Consider the following 8,036-nt stretch of genomic DNA (forward strand, 5'->3'; position numbering starts at 1 on the left):
TCTTATGAGAAACACTAATTTAGAACATATTTGGACTTAAGGATTGGATTTGTCTGGAACATTGACTGGGGAGAAGGGATCAAAGTGTTAAGGCAGCTAGGAAGATTCAGTTCTACCTAGACTCCTGTATTCAAACCTGAATGTTTCTCAGGCAAGACTATAAGTGGGTATTATCTTTGGAATGTACACTGAGATATAAAGCATGTCAAGAATGTATCACGTTTCATTTTGCACATGCCCACTCCAGAAATGTTTTGAGAGGACAGACACTGATGACATGAATTAGCTACATGGCCTAGGACTAGTCCTTTTATTAAGTCTATTCTTCAGTGGGCTTTCTCTGCGAAACTAGGGCCTCCGGTTTGAGGGGAAGTGTGTTTCCCACAGCACGAATTTGAAAAGGAAAAAACTTGAGTGGAATGGCATGTTGGTTAAGAAGATAGTGGACCCTAGGACCAAGCTTCATCTGTAAATAAGGATGGTAAAAATGCATGGCACATAGTGTTCCCTATTAAATTTTTTAAGGACTTAATTTTAGGTTCACAGCAAAACAGAGGTAAATACAGAGATTTCCCATGCACTCTCTTCCCCCACACATACATAGCTCCTCTATTACCAACATTTACCACTAGAATGGCACATTTGTTAAAACTGATGAACCTATATTGACGCCATAATCACCCAAAGTCCATAGTTTATAGTTCACCGTTGGTGATTTCTGTGAGTTTGGACAAATCTATATTGACAAATCCATCATAGTATCATACAGAATATTTTCACTGCCCTGAAAGTCTGCTCTGCCTATTCCAACACCCCAGCCCCTGACGACAACTGATCTTTTTACTGCTTCCACAATTTTGCCTATTCCAAAATGTCATACAGTATGTATGTAATCTTTTCACATTGGCTTCTTAACCTTAATAATATTCACTTAAGTTTTCTCCATACTTTTTCATGGCTTGACACCTCATTTCTTTTTAGTGTTGAATAATCCATTTTCTGGATGTGTCACAGTTTATATCCATATACGTACTGAAGGATATCTTGGTTGCTTCCAAGTTAGGGCAATTATGAATAAAGTTGTTAAAAACATCGGTGAGCGAGATTTGTGTGGAATAAAGTTTTCAACTCCTTTGGGTAGATAGTATGGTAAGAATATATTTGGTTTTGTAAGAAACCACCAAACTGCCTTCCAAAATGTATACCATTTTGCATTCCTACCAGCAATGAATGAGTTTCTGTTGCTCCATATCTTCACCAGCATTTGGTGTTGTCAGTGTTCTGGATTTTGTCTATTCTAATAGGTGTGCAGTTAAATCTAGTCACAGTAACATGATGTGGAGCATCTTTAGTATTCTTAATTTGCCATCTATCTGTATATCTTCTTTGGTGAAGTGTCTGGTGAGGTCTTTGGCCCATTTTTAATCAGGTTTGTTTTCCTACTGAGCTTTAAGAGTTCTTTCTGTATTTTGGATAACAGTTCTTTATCAGATGTGTCTTGCAAATATTTTCTTGCAGTCTAATTTGTTCTCGGGCTATTATTAATTTTAATGTCCTAAAGTAATGATTTCTAGAACTTGAAAGAGAATTGTTTGATAACAAGATTGGTTACATTAAGTTGTATAATGAAAAGGTAAAGATCTGTAATTTTAAAACTTTCAGTTTAAAGTGATTAGAATCATTCTTTTCAGTTGCCTTAAATGAAGTTCTTTGGAAGTAACTAAAAATGGGCAAACGTCTACTAAGTAATAGCGACGTATTAAGCATACTACTGTTATGATTGTATTTGAATTGGTAATACATTCACAGGGTTCAGAAGTGAATTTATGGATATCATTGAGAAGCAAAGCCTCTCTCATCCTGTTGCATATGCCCCCTTCCAAAGATACATTTTAGGTAACTGTCATAACTTGGAAAGTTTATCTCCTCCACATCGTGTAAACATTTGTGTGCAGAGACTTAATTTGACTCTCATTTGCTTAATTATTTGAATTCAAAGTTCTCATAGTGATTTTTGTTCATAAATTTAGCTTATAATTTTGGAGAGAATGATGGGTGTGGTTTCTGATTGATCAGCAGTAAGATGATATAGCCTTTAACTACATAGATGGGTTTCCATGGGTGAAATAGCATGTTGTTAATGAAAAGTAATTTGAAATTTGATAAAGCAGTTTCTTATGTTTGTACAGTCTGCTTTAAAGCAAACGTACATGTACGACAGACTACAAAAGTGTCATTTAATGGTTATTACTATTTTCACACACAAACTCTGGTTTTTAATTCATATAAAAGCAAAGAGCATTGTTTTGTGTTTTCCCCTAGAGTACATTTCTGTTCTAGTCCTAGAAGTAAAAGTTAAACCATTTTGTGGCATAAATGTAAGACTCAATTTTGTCTACAACTAATTGCTACTTTCCTTTTTAGTATATGTACTGACTTGCTATTGTACTTCACATGTGATACTTAAGTGAACAGCAAGATGACAGAAGTTATATGTTATTTTCTAGTTGGTTAACAGCCTGTTTTGAATATATTCTTTCCTGATGGTTTTGACTGAAATGATCACCACAGAACCTCAGATTGTATGTATGTGAAATCATCAATAACACGAAGGCTGTTCAGGAATTAGGGTAATCTATTAGTCTACTCAAAAATTAATAAGAAATATTTCTAACACATTTCTTAAATTTTAGTTGAATGTGTAAGAACTGTTCACAAAACAGCAATTACTTAAGCCCTTATTCTTTTAGAGCTTACAAATCAGCCAGAAAAAAATATAACCAAACTAGCCTAGATGAGCTCAAACACTAGTGTCAGTAATTTCTCAGATTGATTTTGTGTGTATAATCCATGGCAAATTAAAAAATGGTAGCAAATTCTTCCTATATGTTTCTGTTCTCTCTTGCCTCCCCATTACTAAAAATGCATTCAAACATGAAAATTAGAATACCATGCAAATAAATATGGTTTAGATTTTTTTAAAGCATTTCTTTTAAAACTTGTATGCACCCTGGTGTTCTCGTTCCATGTCCACCCCTGTGAGAAAAGTACTTCTTACTAGGGTGATGTTTCTTAAGGAACCCCTCCCCTAGACATAACCCCGTGTACTTAGAAATATCACCCACATACTAAAAATATTTGGCTTCTAATGTTGTCTTGCACTAATTACTACTGTAAAAGTAATTCTGTAAAAATTATAATACTTAAATATGAATAGTTAATATGCCACCCCACCCATTACCCTTTAGCATCTGTGTTATATTTAAATGCCTGCTAAAATTATCCATGTTTGCACATTTTTCATTTTTAGCTATTCTGTGGCTTATTTGGTTGGCATGAAAATTAGTGAATATGTAGGACAGCATAACCAGATTTTTTAGTGGCAAGATTGTATATCAGGTGACAAAAACCTGAGACTTCAGAGATTTAACAAAGTAATAATACCTGTTAGAAAAAAAGTGCAGCCTACAGACATCAAAATATCATGCATTCATATCCAGACATGGCCCTTTAGCATTCAAGTGTTAGCTATGTTAATTTGGGTCTTTGATTAAAAAAGTGAGGCTTTTAAAGTAGATTAACGGTAGCACTTTTTACTTGGTTAATGGGGGACCAAGAATTCTCTAGACTCTTAAGAAAGGTGTCTTTAAGGACCCTAGACAAATTGTCACAGCTAACCAATGATCAAATCTGCCCAGTGATGTATGGCCCTTACACAGAAGGCCCCAGATTGTATTGAACATAATAATACTTAGTACTGAATCACAGCATTTCAAACTTTGTAGTGAAGTTAATTGTTCAGTGTCATGTATTTGTAAGGCTTAAGGACCAATGGCTGCTTTTTACAATGAGCTGGATGTATGACATGTAGTAGAAACCAAATGAAACAGGCCCATTAAAGTTACTGCAAGAGGGTTGCATGGAAGACTGTCATCCTCTACTGAGAACTGAGAGGAGCCAATAGCTTCTTATATTTGACACTGAACTTCCGCCTATGCCTGAGGCATGCTGTGTGAGCAGGAAAAGTGAGGCATACATGGTTTCAGTTTTCAAGGAGCTTATGATCTAGTACAATAGATAATGATCTGAATTACTATATTGGTCATGTTGATTCTACAGCTAAGAAAGTAAGTTTGTTTGAGTTTTAGGAGGATGGGTGATCAGAATTAATGTTGGATATCATCAGGTATATACATCATTACTCGAAGCCTCTTCTCCCAGAAACAATACCCCTTTCAAAATTCGTCACTGTTGGAAGTGGAGAGTAAATTTTTCATTCAAAGGTGGGAAAACAGTTGAATAGATGTTGGTTAGACAATAGCTTTAAAGTCAGTTCAGGTTTGTGACTCAAAAACTGTGACTCTGGAAAAGTTACTTAATCTTGAGTAACTGAGTATCTTTACCTGTGGAAACTTTAAAGATTAAAATGATGTTGACTGTAACACACTTAGTAATATCAAGCACATTGTAAGTGCTTGATACAGACTCGGTGTTTCAACATTACTTACACAGCTAATAACCCCTGAAAAAGTCTATTCACAGATGTTTAAGAGGCCAGATTATGATCTGTGCAGTGTAACAGTCATTTTGCAATCAACTAAAATTCATTTGGTGGAAAGGAAACAAAATCCAACTGCTAGTTTTCTCTCTGCAAGGCTGACAGTTCTTAAGCTGTGATATACATGTCCCTGAAATTGCATGCAAAGTCTGTTGTCTGTGTTTCTTTTTTTTTTTTTTTTTCCTTTTTTGGCTGTACGCGGGCCTCTCACTGCTGTGGCCTCTCCCGTTGCGGAGCACAGGCTCCGGACGCGCAGGCTCAGCGGCCATGGCTCACGAGCCCAGCCGCTCCGCGGCATGTGGAGTCTTGCCGGACCAGTGCACGAACCCGTATCCCCTGCATCGGCAGGCGGACTCTCAACCACTGCACCACCAGGGAAGCCCTGTCTGTGTTTCTTGGTAGGATTTTCAAATTGATCCATGACTCAAAGACGACTCAGAATCTAAATGACCTTCCTGGGAAGATCCTTGAGTATTTTAAGAGGGAGCTAACTATTATACAAGCCAGAAATACCAAATCTACCTTGTTCTGCTGCCTCTCAGACAATATTAAAAGAAAAAGAGTACCTTTTCTCTTGTTAGAAGCAATAGCAAAGGCGGCTCCATGGGCTGAAGGAGGAAATGAATTTTTCGGTTACAAACATAGTCCTCCAGTCTTTTAAAAAATAATTTTGCCTTGCCATTTTAGTTTGATTTTCCTGATACCCCTCTCCTACTCTTCTCAAAACCAGACCAGGGTCTGTGACATCATGCTTTGCATGATACACACTCTTGCAAGCCAAGAAATGTGAGTTTCAAACATGTTATCTTACACAGTGATGGTCTTAACCTTATAAGTCCAAATGTCCTCTCACAGCATTGGCTGAATTGTCAGGGTATTATTATGTGTGTTGGAGAGAAACTAAAGCATCTCTATACTATTATTTTCCAGGCTAAAATAGTAGAGAAGTTGAAAGTTACTCTGAGTTCAGGACAACAGCACTTTATTACTGAGTGATCCCTCTTCTGGTGCATATTATCTCCCTGAACCCATATCCCAGCCTGTTATTGCTGGAAGAATATCTTAGAATCAATCTTTGAAACTCTTCCAATGCATATTTTGCAATCCATTGATCCAGACACAGAAAATGGGTGAGAGTTGCCTAAATCATGCCTAAGAGTAGCAAAGTAGCCTAAATCTTTTAGCAGAGTCTTTCCCAAACCTGTGGATCACCAAAATCAACTGGTGAGCTAAAAACAACAGCAGCAGCAATAACACATACTTGGGTCTCAGTTCATTTTCACTAAATCAGAATATCTGGGAGAACCTGTATTTTTGACAGCTCTCCCCGACGTTATTTTGTTAATCAGATTTGGAAAACACTGTTTAGAATGTATGTCTCCTTCCACAAAGTAGGCCCATGCAGTATAAAGAGGGGTGAGCTTGGACAGTTTAGTGTCTCGCTCACTTGAACTATTGCAAATGGAGCTTTCTGTTTCTATGTATTAGCCCCAGTTTAAAGCACTGGTATGTGTTGTCTCTTGTTAGAACTCTTGTATTTTCTATCCATGATTTCTAATACCACATTATTTTGCAAAATGGTACGGTAGAAGCCAGATCCATTTTGGTTGTAATCACATGGTTCCTTAACTTATAGCTCAGACATTTCACCTGGAAAATCCTTCCCCAAAGTAACCACTTAATTGCATTGTTCTTTGGAGTTCAGTGAAACTCAACAATTAAACTCAATAAATGCTGTTGATTTAAAGACTCTGGAGCCCATCTACCAATCTCACTTTAAAATTCATTGGTGGCACTTGCTCGCTTTTCTACGACTTCTCTGCCTGGGTACTCCACCCATATTACCTACTTGTTCATTAATAACCTTTTATTTACCAACCAGCCTTGAAGGAAGGCTATTTAAAGCTGTAGTAGAAAAAAAAAAGTTGCATTTCTCTAGCTCTGGAGAAGAGTAAAGGAACAGCAGTGAGGATAAATATTTCATTAGTAATACTTTTCCTCTTCATTGTGTGAATTGTCGAGAAGAGGTTTAGCAAGAATCCAAGACAAGGAAATCAGACAGCTCCCAGCATACCTAGCCAGTGCTCCCTGGCACAACTTCAGAATCTTGTTCAAAAGCATTTTCAGAACAGTAGGCACCCATTTATGTTAATGTAAGTACAGTAATCATAAGATAGGTATGAGTATGAAGTTATTACCAAGGTCTTGGCTTCATCTCTCTAAATGCAATCCAGGGTCACATGAGCCTATGCTAAGGGAATACAGAAGGATTACTAGAATGAGTTTTTGGTCCCAAGAGATGGGACAGAGTCATTTAGAGAAGTGTGCCTTGTGATCTTCCCAGGAACAGAGGAAGGGCCCCAGGGCTGGAGTGAGGTGATCTTAATTGAAAAGGCTGGGCATGCTTAAGTCGTGTCTCAAAAAGGAACGTAGTAGGAAAAAAATAAAGGACTTTGAAAGTAGACTCAAGTCTTTGCTTTGGTTCTTAATAGCAATGTAGTTTGGGGCAGGTTATTTAACCCCTATTTCTTCAATGGGAAAGTGGGCCTAACAAGACAATTTACAGGATTCTTGTCCCAATTAAATGAAACAAAATCAAAAGGTGAGCACAGCATTTAGCACAGAACTGATGCTGATGCCTAAAAGTATTTGCACAGTTTCTATGCCATCTCACCTTCACTTTGCCCCCCACCATCAACCCAAACTATCTCAGCCAAGTTAAGAAAGACCAGAGCTGGAAAGTAGTGGAGGAGATATCAATGCCAGGCTCTCAATGATTATTACAAAAGCAGAATGGTTTATCTCCCTCCTGTGGAAGAGAGAGAACTATAACCATTGAGATGAACTGTGATAGTGGAGCCCCTCAGATTAATACTTGTCTAAGCCAGATTACCTATGTTGCAAGAACAGGTCATCAGCTGTAGCCCAAGATGGGCGGAGTTATGGGAGTCTAGGGAAGATACAGACCTCTGCAAGGTATTTAGAAGCATCTGTGAGGTCCCTCTTGCAAAGAGCAGCAGACTTCAAGAAGTGGTTCACGTAGTGGCAAGTGTAGACAGAATAGGCGGAATGACCATATACGAGGCAATAAAGTTCTCTTTGAGATGTAATGACTTTGGGGACCTTCTGAGAGAAGGTAGGGATGAGCTACTGGGCAGTTTTCTCTTCTTGGTATCCTTTGACCTGAGTATCTGCTATGTGAGGGGCCATCTTGTAATTTAGGTTTATAGCACCTCCTTGGTGACCTGTGACTACAAATGAACTTCAGTGTTACCTGTTGTAAATTGTCTGTAGCTGACTCTCTATTCTCCCATGAATGGAGTCGAACTAGATTTGACTTCATGTGCCAAACCAGAACCAACTTGTTAAAAAATTCCTCTTTATTTTTTCTCGCTTAGGGAACTATATGACAGCACATAACTATTTGAACATGACAAATTTAATGTGGCATTTTCTACCTGTACTACCAAAACTGAGC

The sequence above is a fragment of the Phocoena sinus genome, chromosome 6 (genome assembly GCF_008692025.1).
Source record: "Phocoena sinus isolate mPhoSin1 chromosome 6, mPhoSin1.pri, whole genome shotgun sequence".
Classification (NCBI taxonomy): domain Eukaryota; kingdom Metazoa; phylum Chordata; class Mammalia; order Artiodactyla; family Phocoenidae; genus Phocoena; species Phocoena sinus.